Source organism: Scaptodrosophila lebanonensis, unplaced genomic scaffold (genome assembly GCF_003285725.1).
Source record: "Scaptodrosophila lebanonensis strain 11010-0011.00,11010-0021.00 unplaced genomic scaffold, SlebRS2 tig00000072-arrow-pilon, whole genome shotgun sequence".
Classification (NCBI taxonomy): Eukaryota; Metazoa; Arthropoda; class Insecta; order Diptera; family Drosophilidae; genus Scaptodrosophila; species Scaptodrosophila lebanonensis.
Genome location: NW_022060558.1, coordinates 616,505 through 641,644, shown reverse-complemented (window position 1 = coordinate 641,644; position 25,140 = coordinate 616,505). Strand labels below are relative to the sequence as shown.

Sequence of the window (25,140 nt, the reverse complement as noted above, 5' to 3'; positions counted from 1 at the left end):
ATTATGCTGCATACCAGCTTAAGCAATTCAACATAAATTGTAATATAAGACTGAACCATGCCACGTTTTCATGCTATCTGAGAAGGCAGGTCTATTTCAAAAATGTATTAATTCCGTTATTGCCGGAATCCATAAGTATGCAACATATTTCTGCAGATAGCAGCAAAGTATGTAATGCATTTCTAATGTATTCATGTATTAATTAGCCGTTATAGGAAAGTATCAATACACACATATACATACATAGATAGTATATAGAACTGGCCATGGCAACAATTCCCATGGGCACACAAACGCATATAACTACTGAAAGCATATACATATACACATTTTTGGATAAATGCAAAATCGATTTGCATTTGCAACATTTCTACACATGGAAATGGCATACATTTTGAACGAGCGAACTATTCTAGGAGTGGGTATAGTGTGGGGCGGCGGGCCATGCCATTAGGCATATGCTATGAGCACACATTTATGCACACTCAAGCAAATATATCAAATACATCCTTGCAAGGCCATTATTGGAACAGAGGAGTGAAAGGGTGGGAGGTGACACAGCGCGAAATACAAAACCCCAAATAAATTTTTAATTAACCCAAATTTCGAAAACTAATAAAATGGCACAACGCGCTGCCAATAATTACAAAAATACAACAACAACAGCAGCAGCTCATAATTAAACCATGAAATGGGGCCTAAATTATTTACCAAAAACACAAATATCAGTCAGACAGGCGACTACAACTCCTATAGGCAATGTGCCGCCAACAGTCTATGTGAGTCTATTTAGCATTACCTTACAGTAGAACCCGTACTAAGCTGCAGCTTATTTCTAATTTCCACTAATATTGCAATTTGAAAACCGGCAAGCTTGTTGATAATCCAGAGACTATTACAATGTATATACATTTTATGATGTTTACACCACCGATATTTTGAACTGAACTTCGCCGTGAAAAGCATGCTATCGATCCGAAAGTATAAACCAAAATCAAAGTAATAGTTCGAGAATTAGTCTAACTTTTCTTAGCATGCTTCTAAAAATACATTTTAATATGAAAAGCGACTAGAGGAGAGTGACTCTAAAAATTACATGTGTCGGAAAAAGGAACAAGCAGTAAAATGGAATGCTGACTACGCTTACTGCGGTAGGGCTTTGAGTTTATAAATGTAATTGCACTTACAAATGTAAGAATTTACAAATTTCCCCTTAAATTGAAAGCGTACTGAAATTTTCCCACGGGGTTTTAAGCCTTTATTTAAAATTTCTTCTACATCAATAGTTTAAATAATGTGCGTATTTTTCATGGACATGAAAAAACTATAATGCTGTTCAGAAAATGAACACAAGCTTAGAAACAAATAATAGGAAGTTGTTCAATAGTAGAATTTAACACTATTAAGTTTTGCTTGTAGTATCTCTACAACTAATTTCATTTATATTTGACAAAAGAAATGTTATTTTAAAATTGTTTGTGTATATTGAAAAGAAATCTAGTTCATATTGTACTTTTCCAGAAATATTAAGTGTATTATTTGATTGATAAGTATAATAATGTAAAAGATAACATTGACGATTATTTCAAGCTGGGCAGTATCTTCTACTTGTCGTATGTAAGATGTTTCGTTTAAAAAAATGTTATACAATTTAAAAGATTGAAAATTGATGTTTGGGATAAAAGTATTGGTTTCTTGGTTTAAATTGGTTTATATAATTATGTAATTAATTAATTCAATTGATTCATATTTCTTGATCAGTTGTGTTAGCAGGCTTTACTGTATGTTGGAATGTACTTGTGCCACCATTGCTTGGTTAACACACACAAGTTCATTGAAGGCCGACGCCCACGGGCAAAACAACATTGTCATTATGCAATTACAAGTGCAGTCAGAAAAGCGGCAACATCGGCCAAAAGTTAATGCAGCGCATGATTATTAAAATTGTTTCGAGGCCGCAAACGCCCAAATAGTGCAAACAGAACACGCAAACCAATGGGTCCCGAGTAGAGGCGGTGAGGGAATGCGGCTCCAGTGTATACATTTCGTATAACAAATCATGTACAAACAATGTCATAGCAACACCTACAAACACCATATGGGGCGTCATCATCATCATTATTATCGTCGTCATCTACGTGGAACTTGACGTTGACGTCAACGGCCACGCTGTGCGACGAGCCGGAAACACACGACAATGTCAACGACAGGACAACAACACGTTCACACTCATATACTTGTACATATACTTATATGCACACGTATGTATGTGTGTAGCTAAACAGTTGCTTTGCCGGTCAACGCTTAAAAAGTTAAGCAAGCAAATATTTGCACATAGGCTTTGGCAAGGGATTTTGTCATGGGGGGACTCGTTTGCCTGTCGGAAGGAAGCATGTGTGGGGGTTGCTGCTGAGTACGGAAATCGGTGTTAAATTCAAACGGAACTCATGCTAATGTGTTACAAGGCACACAAGTTCGAAACAGCTGCTGATATTCTGACTGATTTATGAATGAAAGCCAAATTTTTAAACAATATTGTTCTAAGTTGTGAAATTTCAAAATCATAATTTCAAAATATATTAAATATTATTACATTTTCAGAGTTCGTATAATACTCTATAATCCATTAGAACACAGTTGCTTATATTAGTAACCGGGCTTATTTAGCTGAAGTTCGGCAATCATTTAATTTTGGTTGTGGTAAGCTTTTCTAAACCACTGTGGGTGCAAATAATAGCTATGATAATGCAAACTTAGATACATTTTGCTTAATAATTAAATAAAATACGACTATATTTTATAACATAGTTTTGTAACAGTAAACACTACAGCTAAATAAGTCTCAATTAACGAGCATGCTGTCTTATGTGTTAGCTATATTATAAAACTATTTGCCAATCATTATAAAAATATATATAATTCATGCTGACCATTTCCACAGGACTGCTGTGAATTGTGGTTCATCTCTAAGCTTTGTGGTTACTGCCTTCAACAAGAGTTTCCATTTAAAGCTTATATTCTTAACGTATTGCCTTCTCTTTGCATTTCGAGACTTGGGCATAAAGTTACCGTCGCTGTTCTTCTTTTTTTGTGTTTAAGGCATAGATACGTGTCTTCTTTGCCAATAAAAATACTGCAATTCATGTCCACTGGAAACTGGGTCAGGAGGAGTTGCTCACCTAACATCAGATATATCAGCGTGTCTTCCAGATTGTGTCAATGCTTTGTTCATCAGCGTCTTTGCCTCTGAAAGTATGCCCTTCACAGCCCCATTAGTTTAGGCAATAAGTTTAGTTAATTATTTCTTTAGCTCAAGCACTTTTAAGCCACGGCAGATCAAGAAAACTCAGCACATAATTTGGATATATTTCTATAGCAAACAATATAGCAGCTAAAAATAGTTTAAAATCTGACAAGAATAAATCAATCACATTTATATAATACAAAACTTTAGCTCACTAGTTTCTACATTTTATAAATACTTAAAAGCAATATTTTGTATCCAAACTTGGCTTCATTACTTATCCACATTTCCTGCTATAATCTCGACCATTTCAAAGTGGCCATTTCAATGTCCTCACTAAGCTCCAGCAAGTGCACCAAAACTCCTGCTGGCATGCAAAAACTTTAACAATTAAGCTGACAAACACTTAACTACTTGCACGTTTGTTTGTTGGTTATGCCACAAACACCACAAGCGTACTGCTGCCCCAAAGGGTCGCAAAACAAATCATGCTCCAGTGCCAATCTGTAGCCCGTGACCCAATTTGTGCCTATAGGCAATTCTCTGAGCAATTAACTAAAAACCACACACGCACACACACATTTCTTATTCTATTCTATTAAGCAATTCAAGACAATGAGATATGTATGATGTGGCTATTGGGGAAGTGCGACAGCTGTGTGAGTAAAGCGCGCATGTGGAGCAATTTGGAATAAAAGTCTTCACACTGTGCTTTTGGTCCTGTCAGCCAGGAAGGCTAGACACATGTACGAGCGCCTTAGGACGCCGTTGTTGTTTTACTCAGTTGTGCCCCTTGAAACTCATAAACAATTTAAAATGTCATATATATTGCGTATACGCAATGTTTGGTGGTGGCGTAAATTAAAATGATGGTTGATATTATTTAAGCAAGCAGAAGCAGCAACAACAACGATGGAAACCAAAACCAAAACACCAGCAACCAACGCAAGCGACCATATAAACAACAACAAAGGCGAACAGGAAGTGAAGGCGCACAAAACGCAAAGCTCAAAAGAAACAAGCCATAAACAAGGCAGACACACACATACACACACACTCACGTACACACACTCACATACACACTCACACCTTCAAAAGCAGCGCTTAAGTTTACGAGCGTTGCGAATGAGGCGCACACATGACGTACACATAATGTTGTTTTTACGGCACCCACGACTGCGTTTCCTACACACAGACACACACACATACACATAAGTACAAACTTGCAGGCACACAAATGACATGACCGTCTATATGTGAGTGTGCTTCGCTGGTATCAGTGGCCAAGTAATTAAGCAAAGTACAATTTCGTACCATTAAGTAATTTCACTTCATTCATTGAATAACTGGCCCACTGACTGGCTAACTGACTGATGAAATGGCGGAACGACTGACTGACTGACTACCCAACTAAGTCACACCAGTCTGATGTTGTTGTTAATTTATCGTCGACCAAATGGACTTGCTGACCAGCAACTACTAACAACTACGCCAATTCCCCACTCCTTAGTCACTGACCACCTATCGCATAGCACATAAAATTTGTGTGTGTGTGTGCGCCTTCCTGCCTGCCTGCCAGCTTCTACGTCTACTTCTTCTTCTTCTTTCTTTAGCGCAGCCATGTTGTGCGCTCGTACAACACTGCGTATGTGTAACCTCATTTTCGTTTTTGTTGCTATTAAAAATAAAGGCTTTCTCTTCAATGCGCCTTTTTGGCTTTTCCACTTCGCTTTGTCTCTGCACACATACACACACACACAGACAAACATGCATACACCTTTATTTTTAGCATGTTATCTGCTCTGTTCCCCTCTAACCTCGCCCCTGCTAAGCCCTCCATAACTCACGTTGAAGTTTTAGCAGCAAATGCAATGCCGGGCCTTGTAGTTGTTCTCTGCAAATGGCAGCCGTAAAGTATGCTACAAATATACCATTCACATATGTATATATACTGACCAATGCCAGCCTTTATCGCTTCAAATATATACTGGTCTGCTTCTTCTACACACATGCCTTCCTTTGTTATTTTGTGTTTATGCTCACTTAAGTCAGTAAGTAAATTTTAATGCCCTTTCGGTTAGTTTATCTGCACCTCATTAATGGAAAAAGACAAAGCAGCAGATAGTTACAAAATTTGTGTGGTCTTCTTTATCTAGAACTTAGATTGGGTATTGCATCTCACATATACATACATGCTATATATATATATATATATATATATATATATATATATATATATATATATATATATATATATATATATGTAGACAGTTTATTGGTTCAATAAAATGTAATTGGCAAAGCTGGGAAAGGTGAAAGAGCAGGACTTCACTTAAGTACACTGACACACGCTGTTTGCAACTTAAAAACTATGTATGTGATCTAAAATAAATGAGGAAACAATTAAATGTTCAGTATCAACGATCTATAGTTAATGAAGTGTACAACTTTATGTCTGCTATAAATTTAGTTCCATTGCTTTAATTTTGTCTCGTTAAACAATTATGCAAAAAAAAAAGCAGTGGCCATGAATAACAGCCTTTATAATATTGTACGAGAATATCACTTAAGTTTTATGTTTTTCAATATACAAAAATGTACAACAAATTAAATTTAGAAAAACAACATCGATAAGCTGGGTGTAAAATATGGGCAGAAGCAGTCCCCCAATGGAAGATGTGCAGCAATCAAAGTTAAGCCTCAGTTATTAATCGCTCCTGAAAATAACCCTATAACTACTTACTTTTAAAATTATATAATTATATAATTGTCCAACAACAGCCAATATGTAAAAAAGAAACAAACAAACAGTAGGTCGAACGTAAAACACATTGTTATATTTTTCATGGCAGCAAATACAGCGGCAATAACAAACAATTTTGCTATTGATCTCTATTTCATTGGAAGCCGAATAAAATTCTAGTTTTTTCCATTCAGTGCTGACTCAATCAATTTGGTCGATGAACGAGAAACGCGTCCAGTCTGGTCTGTGGGTATGTGAGCGGATTTTAGTGCACCACAATCGCTTGATTGCTGTTTGCCTGTTCCGATATATACTATTGTAGTATACCTTTAAAGGCGCTCCCATATATTTCAATGATGTCTGTTGTTCGATGATGATGTGGTGTTGCTGTGCATTTGTCTAATCCAAAGCCAATGTAAACATTTGCTCAGACAGCAAACAGGCACAGAGAAACAAAAATACTGTATCTATGTATGTATATATGTAGCAAGCAAAAGCAGCAAAAACAACAGCTCTGAAACAATATTTTTTTGTCTGAGCTTACGGTTTTTGGGGTTCAGGCCTTAACCAGTCCATGATGATTGGCCAAATGCCCAAATACCAAACGAAAAAAAGGACAGACCGGAAGGACACACAAAGCAAAAACGAAACCAAAACACAAAAATGAAAACCAGAGCCGTGCCACATGCAAGTGGCAAGCAGTTGGGCCGTAACAAAAATGCCAACACATCACAAACACACACACTTGCACACTCATAAATGCACAAACATACTTACACAGATGTAACCGACAAAGGACGACACGACCATATCTCACATGGGCGTGGGATTAGTGAAGAGTTTGAAATGAATATCAAGTGTAGCGAAAAGCTTTTTTTGGCCTAACGAAATTTGAGTCAAGTGTTGAATTTAAATTTTTGCCGTGTGGTCAGTCACTTGACAAAATGCATGTACACACATGTATGTATATATTTGTACATATTTATGTTTATAAGTGGAGAGGAAATATAACACATTATTTATAGCTTGCTTGCTGTAACAAAATTTATGCATGTGAGCACATATCAAATAATGATTTCCGAAAATAATCGAAAACATAAATTAAGTGCCGTGGACAACAAAAGTTGTTGCTTCGAGTGCAGAAATTAATTTTATTGTAATTGAAAACAAAATACCAGGCAACATGTGCATGCGAAGAAGTGCCACTTATCCAAATGGCAACAGTCAGCATAAAAATTGAAAATCAAATCAAATTAAAGCGAATACAAAAACAGCTTACTGCAGACACTCAGCAGACCAAGAACTTGCAACAACTTGCAAAAGCAGCAACATCTAAATGCAATTTAAAATGGAAATGGAAATGCTTGCGTATACTATAAATGTCTAATGTGCCAAGCGGGCTGGGTCTGGGTCGGGGGCTGAGAAAGGGTACCGTCTGTCCAATCAGTATCCAAATAGGGAAGAAGTGGAGAAGGAGAGAGGCAAGAAAAGTAGCGCAACGAACATTTCATGGCTCACATGTGCGACATGCTGATGAATAATGTTGCTTGTTTGTGTGCCTGAAACTTTGCAGAGTGTGAGGAAATGAGGCAGTGACGACCACAGCAATTGGAAATTGTGCCAACAACTAGAAAAGCTCGACCAACAACAACCAAAACTGTCATACATTTTAAATGTTTTTCAATAAAACTTTTTCCTATTGCAATTGTTTTTTGCCGTTGGCATTGGACGCGACATCAACTGCGACGACTTTGGCGACACAAATGGTTGTCATACGACTGTACATCCTTGTGCACATACTGTCTATATGTATGTACAAGTATGTTTGTTGGCAGACTTTAAGTTGAGGGTGTCAGTGTGGCCCAAAGCAACTAAACACAAGAGGCTCGCGTGCTACCTCGACGTGGGCGTGGCATTCATCCAAGACTTTAAGTTCAGAGAAGGAGCTGACTTACGTACAGTGTACAGTGTAAGCTCAAAATAATTGAAATAAATTTTCAAATAATATATAAACATAAATTAACAGAAGAAACTTAAGTAGTCAAAATGTAATACTATAAATAAAATGAATACCCAACTATTATTTTAAAATTTATAAATTTAATATAATAATGAATTTACGAAATAAACTTAAGTAACACATATTTTAGTCAAAATATAAAACCATAAATAAAGTAAAAAAAAGCAACAATACGCAATTATTATTTAAAATAAATTGAAGATGTTGCTAGTGAGTTTATAAATTTATTGATTGCACTACATAGAGCACTAATAATTATTGTTTTTAATTAAAGTAAAGTTTAATAGTAAACTGTTTTTTTTAATCGCTCAGGTTAAGCGTTCAACGTGTTTTTGTTAATGAACTTTTAAATGCAATGTAATTTAAAAACAATTTTTTTTGTATTGTTAAAAAGTTTTAGCACAACTATAAACATAATAAAAAGATATTACTGACATAAAAACAGGTTGGGCCAAAAGATGCAACTTTCTGAAAAGTGATTTATCACATATATAGTACATGTACGAAAAACAGTATTTATCATTATATATGTAATTATACTAAAAACAAACATCTTCCCACAAGAAAATTTCCTAAAATTTACATTTGAGTACTGTTACCTTTATCGAGTAGTCACTGTTTATAACGTATAGGTTACGTGCTTGTTTCTGTCCGTTTCTATTGTTGCTGTTGCTAATATTTGTTCGTCTGTCTGTTCAATTGTTTTTAAACTTGTGGACTGCTTACAATGCATTTCCTGCAACAGCGGCTGCAACTTAAACTTCCATGCTAGCAGACTAAGTAGCACACGAGTGCCTAATCCTTTTAAATACAACACAGCGACATGTTGTCGTCGTCCTTGTTGCCAACTTCCGCTGCATCTGTGTACATGCCCACTGTATTGGTGTGTTTTTGTGCGGGGGCTGTCTGATAACTCACTTTTTGTCTAAGTTGTCGCTTAGACTTGTAGAACAAAAGCACTTGGTTGTAAGCCTGGGAACTTATTTTAGTTTTGTGACCGAGTTTAACTCGTTTGCAAGTTTATTTCCAGTTGAGCTTAAAGTTTAAGTTTAAGCGTAAGTAGCTCATAAAAGTAGGTTACAAATCTGTGCGAGCAACCAGCCAATCGATGGCAATTAACATTTAATTAGCCAAATAAATATCAGTGCCGAAAAATCTCAATACAAAACGTAGCGCGTGGCCATTAAAAACCATTTTACGCCGCAGGACATAAATATTTTTATGACAAAATGGCTACCAAAAAGTAACAAAGCAGAACTAACAACAACTACAGCGGCAACGGCAGAATGATGGGCACGAACATAAAATGACAAACGGAATTGCGTTGGCAGAGGAATCATATGAAAAATTGTGTCTCTTGGGGCGTGAGGGCAAAGTCCGGGCAATAAAAGGCAGTAAAGTGACACAAACGGTTGCAAAAAATGGTAGACGTTTAAAAATTGAGAAGCAATAAGTAATTAAAAGTCGAAAAAGAAGCGTGAGGTAAGCTGGCTATAAAAGCACAGATACAAGCAAAGATAAGAGAACAGTAAATTTTAAGTGAGTCCCCCAAGCCATAAGGGAATGAACAAAAGTGGGCAAACAATTGGTAAAGACAGTTTTACTCTCTTTGGGGCGCTAACAAGCTGCCAATAAGCGTCAGTTGAGCAGCAAATGAAATGCCATAAAATATGAGGGCAGTGGCAAACAAGTACATAGTTGTAAAATGGCGACACCGTGTAGCGCAGAATGAACTAAAGAAGCACTAAAGGATGAAATGCAGCTTTAAAAATGAAAATAGGGAAAATTAATACGGTTTGGCGGCAGCATATAAAATGCAGAACTCAGGAGAAAGAAAGACAGCGAAAGAGACTGGGCAACAGACGACACAGCATTAAATAAAACATAAAAAATATGTGACAATATGACACACACACGCACACACTTACCCACCCTCATGTAAGGAGCAGCAGCAGAAACCACTAAAAATGTCAAGAAAATAAAAATAATAAAAATAACGACTAGAACGACAACAACAGCAACAAAATGTGACGCACAAAATTCATATAAAAATTGTACTATATGAGCTAGTGTGGGAGCCTCGAAAAGGAATACGACCAGGCACATAGAACAGCCAAAACAAAGCGCCACCACTGTCTATAAAAACTAAGAAAAAGTAAGCAGCAACGAAAGAGGTAAAAACGAGCAAAACGCAACGAAAGCAAAAGAGTATAGAGTATGTAAGGAAAGGAAAAAAAGACAAACAAAGCAACGAGCTAAACCAGGCGAAAGTCATTGACAAAAGCAATGAAGGTGCCGGCAAAAGGTAACGCTTTAAATGCCAAAATTCTATGTAAAGATCTCACTGTGTTGGAGTGTGTGTGTGTTTAACGCTTAGTTGTATCTACTGCCTATGAGTGTGTTAGTGTGTGTGTGTATGTGTGTATTCGTGCTTGACTTTTATGTTCCGTTGCATGTACCGCCATTTGTAGTTGTTACATACTGCCAGCCGTTATCATTTCGTGCATTGTCTATAAAAAGGCCAAGCACATAAAATATCATTTTATGACCCTGCTGTTGCCAAAACACTAAGCCAGTAGTAACTTGCCATGCTCTGTCCCTTTGCCATTCCCTTTCCTGCCCGTCCCACCCACAGTGCAATTTCTATGCGGCAAAGGGCACTTAATTTAACAATAGAAATGTTCAAATTGTTGCCATAAATTTTCAAAAATGTTATAAATTTTGAATTCTTTTCTTCTTCTCATTACAGGTATGTACAATGAAAGACAAAAAAAACCACAATAGAAATGAATAACATTGCGGCCGTAAGTTAAAATTACATTAAAATGTGGCAGGTAAAATTTTATGTAGCATACTTTTCTGCGCACTTAGCATGTGCTTTTACATTACTGTTCTTACTTTGGAGATAACATGATGACAGCATTAATTTAGAAATAGTTGTGAAAACTGAGCAACAACATCTGCAATCACAATATGGTAGAGTTGGATGGGCTGCAATATATATCTGTATATTCCGCTGGACAGTTTTTTTACCTAGATTGTAAACAAATACAAAATTTAATTTAAATCTAGTGTTTTAGGACAATAGCTAGAAAGATTTTGAAAACAAACTTGGAAAAATACATGTCATTTAAATAGATCTATGATGGAGAAAAATATCCTATAACGTTTATTACGACGAGATTTATTTACAATACTTCCATTGCAATGTGGCCATAGAGCGTTGCTTCACATGCTTCTTGCTGTTCATAAATGACATTTCTTATCTTTGATAGCATACAATTGAGTTATATTAAAGACAGAGAGACTTTAAGGTTTTAAACATAAAATAATATAAAAACTATATCAAAACATTTAGTTAAAAAATCAGTATATTAATGTACTATATTCCTCAGTCTATGTTTTATACATCTTAGGTAATCTTATAAATATAAAATATAAATATAAATCTTATAAAATAAACAATTGTTTTTAATGGAAAATTCACAAAAAACCAGTCCTTGCTTCCATTTTCAAGTCCAGTTCAATCTAGGCTTTTCGTATTTAACACAAATGTGTACCAAGTTATCAAACTGATGTAGCTCCCTAAAGCCCACAACAGTAGCCCTAATACACGAATATAAATGCACATATGTATATGTTTTTCCATCTATTTCAAGTGTTGTTCTACTTTATATCCAACATGCATTTACTTTTCATATTTTATTTCATCTTCGTAAATCCAGCACTTAGCTGTTGTTCTGCTTTCGGTTTTTATCTTATGGCCTGAATACAAGGCCAGCAACACATTTTTCAACATAACATTTTCATTTACTTTTGCATTGACCCGAATTGCAAAAAGCAATAACAACTACTCTGCGTATGTGTAATTTTTAATTGTCAGCCAAACCAGCAGCCTCCTCTGTCCCCTTTTCGCGGCATTGTCATCGTCTTCACAGTGTGCAATAAAATTCCGACTCATTGTGCGCGTTTCGCGATATTTTCCTTTTCGTTTTTTATTATTTGCATAGCACGCCCCTCCAATCCACCACCAATAAAGCCAATCAAAAGTCAATGCTTTAAGCTTGCAATTGTTTGTTGCCGAACACACATATACATTTGCATACACACATATATGAATATAAATCATTTGTATGCATTTTTATTACGCTTCCTTTTATTCAGTCATTTCTTTTCCCTTTTTTCACTTCACTCTGGTTGTCCCCCAATCATTTTCACGAGAACAAAGCCATTGCAGAGCATTTGGTAGCGCGACGAGTGTGCAAACAAAATGCGCATAATAATCCATTATTTTAGCAAACACAACACACATATACATACATGTGTAACTATGTATATACGAGCATGTATACATACATGTACCCACATATAGACATGCACACTCACTCATGCTGCGGTACAATGAAAGCGACAGCAGGACGCTCTGTGCCGCCATAATAGACATTGGGAGGGGTAAAGGGTGCTTTAGCATGGGCATAACACAGCTTCAAGCACAACAATACGAGGTATGCCTAACAGGTACTGCATCTTTGAATGAAATTTAATAATATTTGGAGCATATCTTCTTTTATTGAATACTTGTAATATATGGTCAACGAAATTACAAATAATAGAAGAAAGAGATGCGATAATGATAAAATTACTACTAAGTAAATATATTTACCAACTATTTAATATTGAATTACTTTCATGTCTAAAGTTCTAAGCTCAGAGCAGGGAAAATTCTCACTATCAATGGTCTCTTCGATGGTTAAACAAATCTAATTATGAAGAGGGCCATCGATGGGGTTGCAGCCTAAATTGTAAATATTTATTATTTAATATATAGTATATTTAAGCTATGAATTCCTTCTCTCCAACTATTAAATATTGAATTACTTTCATGTCTAAAGTTGTAAGCTCAGAGCGAGGAAAATTTTCACAATCAATAGTCTCATCGATTGTTACATAAATCTAATTATGAAGAGGGCCATCGATGGAGTTGCAGTTCTACTTATCGAACACACCTCGCTTACACATATAAAATAAATAAAACATATATACTAGTAAAGCGAAGCGTTGAAGCGAAAACATTTTTGTGCTACATAAAAATTGCACAAAAACGCGACTCTGGCTCGTTGCTTGGACCTCAGCAAGCGATCGAGGCAGCTCGGTGCGGAATATCAAGGTCCTGGTTCGTCTGGTGCGCTCTGTCGGCGTTTATTGGCAACAGTGTTGCTATTTGTGTAAACGACTCGTAAAATTTTATGCGCCTGCCGCTCACAGTGGATGTTGTTGTGACCATCACCCATTCAGAGAAAGAGGACAGGGGCGAGCTGGGGGGAAGGAATTGAGTTGCATGCCAACATTGTTGGTTGCTGATTTTTGATGTCGTTGTTGTTGTTGCACTGCTGCTGTTGCTTCCTCAGCTGATTGCAGAGCCCGTTCGCTTTTCATTGCATATTATTAGGCGGCGCTCGCATGTTTGTGAGAGTGTGTGTGCTCTACTGGCAAATGGCGCAAATGATTTTAAGCGCAGCTTGCAATTATGTACAATACTGCGGGGGCTTTCCATTGCATTTACTTTTCAATTTGTTGTGTTGTCAATTGAATGTGCATTTTCGACAACCACATTTTGTTTTTTTAGTTTTTTTATTTTGCGTGGTTGTCTGTTTTTCTGCATTTCAATTGAACATGTGTGGAAGAGCGGGCGATAGAAAAATGAAGTTTTCAGTTTGCGAAAATTGCATATTGATTACATTTTTGCCTGCCAACTTGTCAATGTCAACAGCGGCGATAGAGCAACTATTTGAAATGAAAAGCATGTTGGTTTGCTTTCGAAAACTTTTTTCGAGCTGCAACCAAGTGTCATTTATTGAAATTCATTAGTAAATGCACATATGTGTGTGCACATACTATAACGAATTTGTATATTTATTTGCATGCATAATGAAGTGCAACTCTCTCGCTCTCATGTTTTTGTGCACAACTGTGGAAAATTCTATATTTATTTGCTGTAATTACAACTGCCAAGCAAATGCACATTCACATTCTGCAGGAATAAAAATCCGAGCAAATTCCATAAAAATGCATTTGTGGCAAAACACGTCACATATTTTAATTCAGTTTTATGTGCGAGAGAGAAAGCAACATTTCTGCTGATGCATGATAGGCATTTTTAATTTGACTAGCTCTTGCCAGTGACAATGTGGCGTATGCGTAATTCTGAATGACTGCCACAGTAAAGCTCAACTCAAGTTTAATTAAAAGTCAATTCGTGTTATAACATACTAAATAAAATGATATGATTTAAATGTCTTTCATATATTACATTTTTTAATGCGAAGCAGAAACCACTGATTTACGAGTAAATACATAAATGTTGAGTAAATGGGGAAAATGATTTAATTTTGAGTGTTGACTATTCAGAGTTTTTTTCTTTGATCTGCGAAATCCCCTAAGTAAAGAAGAATTATTGTATTGCCAGAAGAGATCAAATCACTTCCTTCCATAAATCAAACAATCTAGGCCAAGAAGAAATATAGTGCACTAGAAATATTTGTGTGGGCTAGCACTAATTTATTTAATATCAGAGTCCGTCAACTCTAAGACGGTTGCAGATTAATAATCTCTTTGCTGCCAAACAAAACTAAGCAACTTTCAAAAAAGTTGTCTATGTGAGAATCAAACTATAATTATATACATACTCATAAAAAAACACATGTAAATTTAGATTTAAATATTTTAACCATCGATTTTAAAAATATTAAATTACACTTTGTATAGGCAATGTTTGTCTCGATTTTATATTTGAAAATTAATTACTTCGAATTAACTATTCAAAATAATAAAATGTGACATATTTATAGAACATTAACATTAACTACAAAAACCTCAAAATAAAGTTACAGAAAAATATTTAAATTTACTATGAAACATAAAGTAAATAAAATAAAAAATAAAAATAAATTTAACTATATATTACTTAAAATAAAATATGGTTCAACATTAAATTGAGCATACACCTTGATGACAAGGACTTACACTTTTTTTCAATATAATTCATATTTATAGCAGTAATTGTGTTTTTAGTTAAATTTACGTTCTTTATATTTGATTTAAATATGAAATATTAGGACATTGAATTGAATATATTCATTTTTACAATGCTTTTTTGAGTTTATTTAAACATAATATTGTTGTAGACAGAAGTAAAAAGTTGTTTACTTTTTAAACAAGTAAAAATGTATATGATTAATCGCCTTCCTAATATTGCAGAGTATTTAGCTGTGAGCAATATTTCTTACATGAGCTTAAAAAATGACTAACCCGGGTAGCTCTAAATGTATTTAAGTTCTAGTCACAACACTCTAAATTGCTTAAAAGGGTTTGATAGCAACATAAATGAATGTTGTGCCTTGATGCGTGCGGCAAAAAATTAACATCTCTTGAGTGTCAACATCGTGCCGGCCAGGGCAACATTGTAAAGATTTAATTTGCTGATGAAGTTCGTTTGTCGCCTGTTGTTTGATGCTGTTGCTGCTGCAGGCAGCTTTCCTTACTACTGCCCCTACGGCTGCTGCTATGCAAATAATCTAACATGGCTGCCAGATATGAAGCAGTGACAAACTGACAAACGAACACGATGCCGCTGTATGCTTGGCCCACAAAAAGTATGCAAACTGTCCAACATGGTCAACACAGAAGCAGGCCAGCATTTCTCTCTCTCTCTATACTATAGTATATGCATCGTTTTGGGGTCGCATGTCTGTGTGTCAATTAGTTTTAGTGCTCGTCACATGTTGTCGCTACCAAGTCGCAAATTAGAAACAAATTTGTTTAATTCAATAAAAAAAATAGAGAACGTTGATTAAAAGCAATGCAATTCTACAAATAAAGCCAAATGGATGCTAAAATGCATGTGTGCTCTGAAAACATTTCGAAAAAATAGAAAAAATTCGTGGCTATGATGCCATTCATAGCGAAATTCAGCGAACAAAAGATGAAGAGATCATTATTCTGATATCTCTTTGAAGGTTTTGAAGGCTAAATATAAACCCTTCTATCAAAAAACTTTAGATTTTCCTCTTTAAAGGACTTTAACTTTAAAATTTTGATGATTTTTAAGCAACAAGAGCTTAGTTTTTGATAATTCTCAAAATTTAATAAATCAAAAAAATGGTCGAGCCTTGACTTTTAGCTTTTAGAAATTAATATATGTTTTCTTTAATATAAGCCAATGTAAGTAATAATGACAAAATAATCCTAAAAGACAAAGGAAATATTTACATACATACTAAAATATTGAATATAAGCATAAACGTGTATCAGGGTGTTTTAATGAGTAAGTGTTGAGCGGAATCGCAACGATGCCCATTGCGTTTTGTAATCGAGAAGACGAAACTGAAACTGTTTTAGACACATCGGCAACCTTTAAGTCTTTAAAACAACTCATTTTTGGCAGTAACAAATTTAAATTATTAAATGTTATAACATGTGTTGCAAATGCATGGGTTTGGAAGCTATTCTTTATTCACCATTGCTTTCTGCTACAGGACAAAAATATCGCTGAAAGAGAACTATTCGTTCCAAAAATACTTGTATAGTAAGGAACGGCAAATACGAAATCGATATCGCTAGCAACGAAATAACGCGCAGAACCAACATACCCGATTTTATTGCAATATATACATATATAGTTTCTATAAATAATTTATGCTTGTGTATTTATTTATGCATGTGTGGGTGAGCGCGTTTCAGGTATAAGCATAGAAATACTATATGTGCTGCATACTTTTTTTTTTTTTTTTGGGGGGGGGGGGGGGGGGGGGGTAAATGTTCTCATTTTAATTTGACTAAAATATTGTGCGTACTTCTTCAGCTGCCGGCGCAAAATTATTTTAATTTCAAAGTTTTGCACAAAAACTCACACACACACACACATACACATATGTATATATGGGTAGACAGCTGACGCCTGGCGCCTGACACGTTGCATTTAAATGGGTAACGAGTGTGCGGGGTCTAAAAAACAAAACAGCAACAATAATTACAAAATGCAATGGAACTAAAATAACACAACTGGCAAAGTTTGTTGCAGCTCTGTTGCTCTGGCTGCCTTTGTTGCCTGTGCCAGTGGCAGCTCTTTTTCGGCTGTATTTTCATATTATTGTGTGAGGCTGTTATTGTTGCTGTTTTTCTCTGTTTTTCTGGCCTGACATTGAAGTGCCAGTGTCTTGTGTGGTGTGTCTCTTTCTGTGCCATGCTCGTCATTGTGGTTGCATTGGAGTGCCGTCGAAGGGGTTTAAAGGGCCAAACGGAGCACTTGGAGCATTGGAAGTTAAATGTATGGTAAATGCGTGTATGTATATGTGTGTGCTTGTGTGGAGAAACAGGAAGTGTGCCTGGCACTACAATTTCCTGCAAGCATATTTTTTTCATCTCCCTGTTTTCAGCTGTTGCTATTCCAAATGAAAGTAAAACTCTTTATGTGGATTGTGAGATAGTTGCTTGACAGCTCCTAAATTTTCATTACAAGCGCTTAAAGCATTAAATTGAAGCAGCAAGAATGTAATAAGATAAATTTTAATGGCACACACCCAAAATTAAACATTCTCAAAGGCATCAAAGACCTCATCCTCCGACACACACTGAAAACAGGCGCCCACATGCCCCAACATTTTTCAATTAGCCCAATCATGCTTGCAAAAGGCCTCCACTCTTCAAGCCTTAATTAAAATTTCATTTGCGCTCGAAATTAGACTATGAAATTTCAATAACACATGCCAGCGCCAGTGCCAATGCCGTGCCAAAACGAAAAGCAATATTTATGTATGAACAAAGTGCACAGAGCGCACAAAGGGGAAGGATTACAAAAAAAATCAAATGGAGAGTAAAGTCTCCTTGCATCTACTTGCAAAGAAAATAAATGGGCTAAATAGAGATGGTTGGATGGAATCCGAAGGAAAAAGAAGAAACGTATCCTTTCACAATTCAAATATTGTAAATTGCTCAGCGTTAAAATACCAAACAACAAAAAGATGCATAATATTTTTTATAAATAGTAGTTTAATTTATAAACTAAAAATAAGCAATCAACAACTAATGCATACATTGTTTTAAAACTTCTGCTGATATATGCACCAAAAAAAAGCAATTTAATATTAAACAATATGTAACCAATTCTCGGTATTAAGTATTAGTGTGCTTCACATATTCGTTTTAATTTTAAGTCGAATTTAAATCTTTTAGGTTATAATTTCTCGCAAATATAATTTTTTGTATGCTTTGGTTTTACTTTTACTTGTGATAATTGACAATTTTTTTTTAAATGGTGCTAAAAAAAATGCTATTATTTGTTTTAATAGTTGAATGATATTGATTGTTCAAATAATATTTACGTAATCTTTTTAAACAACTAAGCTCATTTATTCACATAAAAAAGGTTGCATTTTAGAAATGGATAAATCAAACATTTTAATTATATCAGGATCCATTTTAGTTCTGAGTACTCTACTCATAAACTTTGACAACAAATTAACGGAGTTTAGGTCGTGTTTCATTTTTCTTTAAATTATTGTTAACTAAATCGCCTTTATATCTTTTCTAGTTTCGGTTCGTATTCAATATTAACTAATATACAAACTAAAAAAACCAGATGATTTTTAAAATCTCTCAGACCATCATCAACTTTATCATAGTATTTCAAAATTGTTTGTAAGGTAATTGTGATAATAGTTATCATGAAGTAGTTAGGTAATATAATTTTATTGTTTAACTTTAAATGATTAAATCACGATGAAGAATACGGTTTGCATCCATCACTAACTCTTTCACACATCTAGCAGCCCGTTGTGCCCCACCATTTGCCACAGTGCCCAAGGATATGTGTAGCAGAGCATGAGTCCAACCACCCGACCGTCCTCGACTGCCACGCATAAATTGTCAAAACGCAAGCAATGGATTATGTTGTGAATTGTGTTGGGTGTGTTTTGTGTGTGTGTGTGAATGTGTGCGTGTGTGTTTTTGTTAGAAGACCCTGACCTCGCCCGCAGCCAAAACAGTTGCCAGTTGGCAGCCGACTAAGCTTTGCTTCACTCACTGCGTCCTTGCCCACTCGCTTGGCCAAACAATCTGACGTTCTGCTGCCTTACCTGCGGCTGCCTCCTAAATTTATTTATACGCATTTAAAACTGATTTATGCTTGGCGAGCAAGCGGCACGTTCATATACATACAACCGTATGTTACCGCTAGTATAGCACTCTGTTAAGTTCTCTCTTTATCCGAAAACAAAATCAAGCAACTGTATGCGTGGCATCTTTAATTTTGCTATGCTCCGCATTATTCTCCCCAGACTCCTAATGGCCCGCTTCTGCTTGTCCATGCTGAGGCTCACGCCTCAGCATTTACCGCAAATGCATTTTCAATGAATTTCTCACTTACTTACGTGTGCTCAGCTCCCAAGCTTGCCAGTCGTGTGAGACAAGAGTGCTCCATACCGCAATCCTTGCATCAGCTCCTCCAGCAAGGATTTATGTGCGATGTTCTTCATTCCCTGCTCCCTTCCGCCTCATGCTTCAACCGATATAATGAATGTTTGCACACTGCTGTGCGTTTTAATTTGCAGCCATTTGCTTTTCCCTTTAAGTTTATTGCATTTTTCAAAACTGGGAAAAAGTGGCATGGAAAATGAGTTCAGCTACTTTGTTATATTTACATGGCGCTTTTTTTTCTCACTATTAAGTCATTTTTATCTTCAACTAAACAATAATTTAATATGTAATGTGAAAACCAACCAAACAAAGCCATACTATTGTAAATATCAGAGATTATACATTAAATGAGTGCAAGATTTCTTAAATGATGCCGTCGTATTCTTATAGACAATCTCTAAAATAAATTTCTTCAATGAATCAGATAAGTATAAATTTCTGAAACTAATACATACATTAACTTGTTTCGTAATAGTTTTCTATCAGTCCAAAAATTAAAGAATCTGCATTATTTTATGAAGTATTTATTGTGTTCGCTTTCTTTGCCTATTTATATGTGGCACAGCTCTAAGGTTAAGCAAGGCGCCCCATAGAGAACACATTCACTGTTAATCAGTGCAAAGAAGATTTTTATTAAATCACAAGCCGTAGAAAAGCAAAGTTTTAAGTTTTGTATTTCATAATCGTTTAATAGAAATTAAAAAATTACCGTTAAGTGGAATGCATTAAAGTATTATCTCTCGTTATATTGAAAAAAGCACAGCTTTCATAAAGATTAGTATTGGCTGTAAGTTCGTCTGCATACTTCCTCCGCATTAGCATCAATTAAATCATCATAAAATACGCTTGGCTCTCAAGGAAAATCTCATTGATGCGCCGTAAAGTAGGCAATGCTTTTTATTCTCCTGCTAAAGCACGCATTCGAGTTCCAAGCAACCGCGCATAACTTTATATATAATCTCTGTGAAAATCTGTTATCGCATTAACAATTTCCTACTAATTTTCGGCAGTTCACACAACCACATACGCACACACACACACATAAATATATATATGCAAACACACACTAACGCATAAGACTTATCCCCAACGCCATAAAACAGAGCTGGCAAAAACGGAGCGAAAAAAAGAAGAAAAAATCAAGTAAATATAATTAAATTGCGTGCCAAACTAACGGCATCTGCCACAGAGCCGCCGTCAGCGACTCTCATTTGTGGCGGCACGCGGCAGTCAGGAAATGTGTAAGCTCTCAGGCAGCGCAGCGCAAACTTAATCACAAATAATTTCATTAAATAGGGAAGCGAGCCAACAGCAACAACAACAACAACCACAACAACAACTGCTACTACTACTACTAACTAGGCGGGAAAAAATCCAACTGAAGCCGAAAAATTCCCACTTGTATTTAAGTAATTATACAAGCATCCCCAGAACAGCTAAGCAGCTGCAAAAACAACAACAACGACAAAAACATTTCAGTGAATATGGCCAGAGTGTGTAAATGAAAATATGTATGTGTGCGCAAATATGTGTGTATGTGTGTATGTGTGTGTGTGTGTGTGTGTGTGTGTATATGTTTGTGGGCGTTCCAAAAGCCAAAAGTAAGCAACACGCGGCGCAATCAAATTTAGGATGATATTTTTCCACGAATTTGGCTGTTGATGAGCCAAGTGCCGGTCTTACACTCACAAGCAGACAACACTTGAACAATATTACAAGTATTTGATGTAAGCGGCTTTCCGAGCATTAAGCGTAGTATGCCTGATAAACAGTTTTATACGAGCTCGCTGAAATGAATGATGAAAAGCTGAAATGAAATGAATGAAACTTTGCCTGTGGCTTGCTTGTGTCTGCGGTTTGCTCGCTTAGACAGCGTACAGACATGCAGCAAGAATCAAATGTACATACTATATGTGTACATACATACATATGTAGTATAAGAAGTAGTCCTTAATTTTCTTAAAGGTTAACAGTCGGCATTGACATTGCTCAGCCTCTGTGAGTGTTTGTTAAGCGCCAGAACTTGACGATAACACAATTAATGTAATCAAGAAGTCCTGAAACAATACGCACCAAAACCAATCTCCAAGTTTCTATTTACTTAAGGTCATATTTCACTTCATTCAATTAGTACCAGACATAACAATTAAGTAATTATGGGGGAAATAAGTGAAAACTGTTCATATTACATAACACCCTCTCTTTAAGCACTTCTTTTAGAAAGTAATCATAAAAGGACAACACTTCTTGTAGCTTGTAATGCAACCATGTCGTCAAGTTTTTGTTATTATTGTACCGGATTGAAAAATCGTTTCGATTGCTAAACTAAATCGAAACAAGAGAGAATTAAACAAAATTTCAACCATTTATAATTGTTTATTGTACTAGATTGTAGGCTAGTATCACCATCTTCTTTATTATTTATTTGAAAGCCAAAATAAGTTACGTAATGTCATTATTTAATATTACAAATATAATATTTCAGTTAACTTTGGAAATATTATATTGTTTAAAGGATTACACACATTAGGTGAACTGTTCTTGTAGCTAAGAAAATTTTTTGCTATGAACTGTACAGAAATAAAAACATATTTTAATTAAGAAGACACAACAAAAGCTCAACTATTTTTTTTTTTAATTATACTGTTCTATTTATAACTTTAATTAAACTTATCTCAACTATTCGGTACTATTTTGTGTGTTTTAAAAATATCTAAAAATATGAATAAATAATCTAATATAATCTCATGAATCTAAATATATATATTTGGTATAAAAAAAGTTTTCGAACATCTTAGAACAAAAAGACAAATGTGCACTTCTTTCAACGGCTGGATGTGGGGACTCATGTTATTACATAATGAATATGTATAGTAGCTGCAATCAAAACACTTCAGAAATAATCTCTTTTTTAAGAGAATATCGAACAAAATGTTTGTTTCACGTTGTTTTTGAAGATATTAGGAAGCCGCATAATTTCTGGCTGAAATAAAAGTTTTGGATCAACCAAGTGGAGCCAATTTAATATTTTATCAATGGAATTATAGATGGTCAAATTATTTTAAATAAACCTAGCAATCCATTGATACCAAGAAATGAAATGTTTGTTAAAATAAATTGAAATTGTTAGTGGCATCCAGCGACTACTGTAACTGATGGCCTTAAATAAATAGAAGGATTAAACCATCAATTGAAACGGAAGGAGCAAACATGTTTCGGAAATTTCATTATATTTCATGCTCTGGAGGCCATCAGCTATAATATCATTTGCTTGATAACAATCTCACCTTAAACTCTGAGTTATTTCCTTCACTTTTCTGTTAATAATTTGATTTATTAGACACAAATGGTACGCGTATATCTGCAAAATATTGCCATTTGTCTGGCTCATTAGTGTATTCAAATACACAGCGTTTTCCAATTAAAGCATGCAACTGTCTAGGACTTCAAACTTAGTAAAGGAACGCTCCATCACTTGCGCCTCAACAACCTAAATCACTCATACGTCACGTTAAACACGCTTCAACTGCAAATGACGTATATTTACATACCGAAGCTAGGCGCCCCTCGCTATAAACGCTATAAATTAATTAAGCCTGCCGCGCGTATGCCGCAATTAAACTGCAAAAAGCGAACAGTAACAGTAGCAGTAGCAGTAACATTAACAAAAAACAAGAACAAAGCTAACATCAACATCAGCAACGGCAACAGCAAATTACAACCATTTACAATTAATTTCAACAACACTTGCCATGCAAATTGCGTGCCATGGCTCATAATTTCGAGCCAGTGGCCACTCAAACACCCACACGGGCACACACACACACACATACACATATGTATATATACATATATACATATCTGCAGCCCCCATCATAGGGGTGGACGAACGGTAACCAGCAATTCAGCCATTAAAAAGGGCAACGTGCAAACACTCAATTAGCATATCAATAAATCAAGAAAAAGTGTTGCCCTGTGCCTCAGAGTCGCTCTCGCCGCAGCGCACCGCCCTTTGCCGGCTTGTAATCAAAATTTAGTTAACAACGCCAAACAATTTATTATCGTGAGCTCCATGGCATTTGACTGCTCAATGACTGACCTTGAGACCCTCGCGTGGCAGACAGGCGGGCGGGGGCGAAACTCTAGGTAAAGTTGTGACGTTTGCGTGTCAACGTAATTAATCATGACGACGACGAAGGGAAGGCGGCAGGCAGGTTTGTTCGAAGCAGCAGCAGCTTCATTAGAGACAACAACGGCGCCAAAAGAGACGCCCTTTTAATTCCTATGCAGCAAAGGGGCCTTGGAAGCTATAGAGACGTTGGCATCAACAGAAATTAGAGCAGGCGTCAATAGCGCCGGCACCCACGCGTTTAGCAATAAGCAAAAAACTCACAGCGACATCATTAAAAACGCCAGAGAGAGAGAGAGAGAGAGAGAGAGAGAGAGAGAGAGAGAGAAGAGAGAGAGAGAGAGAGAGAACGAACACAGGCAACGTCAATAGCAATGACAGTTTCTTGCCCACCTACAATGTTCCAACTTAGTCGCACATTGCTTCAGGCATTGAGATTTGGTTAGAACAAAACTAATAGTTGATAAACTAATATAGATTTAGTAAGTCGTACTTGAGTTATGTTCCTCCCTAATGAATGTGGAACACTTTAGAGCAATGATTTCAAATGAAGTTTCAATATTAACCGCAGAGATAAAAGCACAACTAAAAATATAATGCTTACTTAAGTTAGAATATCCAACTTCCACAACTCACAATGACTCAGAAAATGCTGATCAGCAAATTAGAAATCAATTAATTCTTGCTTCGCCAAAATAAATTTAAAATAAAATGTTGCCTTAAATTATAAATTTGAATAAGACAATATTACAATCAATCAAAGAGATGCTGAAGGTGTTAATTACTAGAGTAAATCAGAATGAGATTTAATTATAGAATAATTGTCGATGTTGTTTTCTTTTCTTTTAACAAAGCCTTATTTGTTGCAAAATGTTAAATACACAAAGTGTTAAATACAATATTTTTACAAGAATAATATTCATTAAATATCACTGCCTTCAAATATAATGTGTGCTCGGGCAGAAATTGTTTGGTCACTCTTTAAATATTCATAGAAAATCTCTATTGTTGATTTTATAAAATATCAGCCATTGAATTTTGGTTCCACTGTGCAACATTGGCAGCTAAAATTATAGACATCCTCTTTCGCATCGCCTACTTGCTGCTCATATAGGGTTGCACTTTTTTTTCTTCATAAAGCTGAGCTGCAGAAGGTGTCTTTGTGATGAAGAGCCCATAAATTAGAGCCTTGATGGGGAGACTGCAGAGCTGAGGAGAAGGGCAGAGAGACAAATGCTGGCGTAATTTAATGAGTTGCGTGGCCACTACAAATGTTAGCCAATTAAAATGTTGCCACAGGCAACTTTCAGTTCGGCAGTCAACTTGTCGCTCGGCCAGTCAGTCCATCAGTTAGTCATTCATTTCTACAGCTAGTAGTTCACCCGTTGGCTCCGCTGCTAATTGCTCGCCCTAATGATTTAATTTATTTTAATTGTCAAAAGTGAAAATGCCAAAGTGTCTGCGCAGCGAGCATGAAATGAGCATCACAAAATAACAAATCAAATGTCAAGCGTGCGGCTCATTTGATGTGA

General features: G+C 35.8%; 1 protein-coding gene across 1 annotated transcript in view; it reads left to right on the top strand.

Annotated features, from left to right (window-relative positions):
* The window catches only part of LOC115625384 (irregular chiasm C-roughest protein), a 164,877-nt gene that overhangs the window by 46,507 nt on the left and 93,230 nt on the right, over positions 1-25,140 (top strand). The gene's annotated exons all lie outside the window — the stretch shown is intronic.